The 540-nt window shown below is 50.6% G+C and overlaps 1 protein-coding gene across 1 annotated transcript in view; it reads right to left on the reverse strand.

Annotated features, from left to right (window-relative positions):
* LOC113980268 (SPRY domain-containing protein 3-like) overlaps positions 1-540 on the reverse strand; it is a 1,969-nt gene that overhangs the window by 420 nt on the left and 1,009 nt on the right. The gene's annotated exons all lie outside the window — the stretch shown is intronic.

Raw genomic sequence — 540 nt, forward strand, 5'->3', positions numbered from 1 at the left:
GGATTTTTTGGGGGTTTTTTTTTAGGGTCTATTTTTTCTGGGGGGGGTCTCCAGCCTTACCACGACCTTCCTCCCCTCGTGCTCCTGCTCCATGTCCTCCCCATCCTCCTCTTCCTCCTCTTCTTCCTCCTCTTCCTCCTCCTCTTCCTCCTCGTCCTCCTCCTCCTCCTCCAGGTAGGGCCCGTTCCTCACCTTCACCTTCAGCTGGGGGGGCTCAGGGGCCTCATCGCTGTCCCCTGGGGGGGATTTTGGGGAGAATTTGGGGACTTTTTTGGGATTTGGGAGGATTTGGGGAGGGATTCCAGAAGATTTTTTGGGATTATTTAGGATTTGGGAGAATTTGGGGAGGGATTCTGGGAGAATTTTGGGATTATTTAGGATTTGGGAGGATTTGGGAGAGAAACTGGGGGGGATTCGAAGGGTTTTTTGGGATTTGGGAGGATTTGGGGAGGGATTCCAGAAGATTTTTTGGGATTATTTAGGATTTGGGAGAATTTGGGGAGGGATTCCGGGAGAATTTTGGGGATTATTTAGGATTTG

Source organism: Neopelma chrysocephalum, unplaced genomic scaffold (genome assembly GCF_003984885.1).
Source record: "Neopelma chrysocephalum unplaced genomic scaffold, ASM398488v2 Primary Assembly neopelma1_93366, whole genome shotgun sequence".
Taxonomy (NCBI): Eukaryota; Metazoa; Chordata; class Aves; order Passeriformes; family Pipridae; genus Neopelma; species Neopelma chrysocephalum.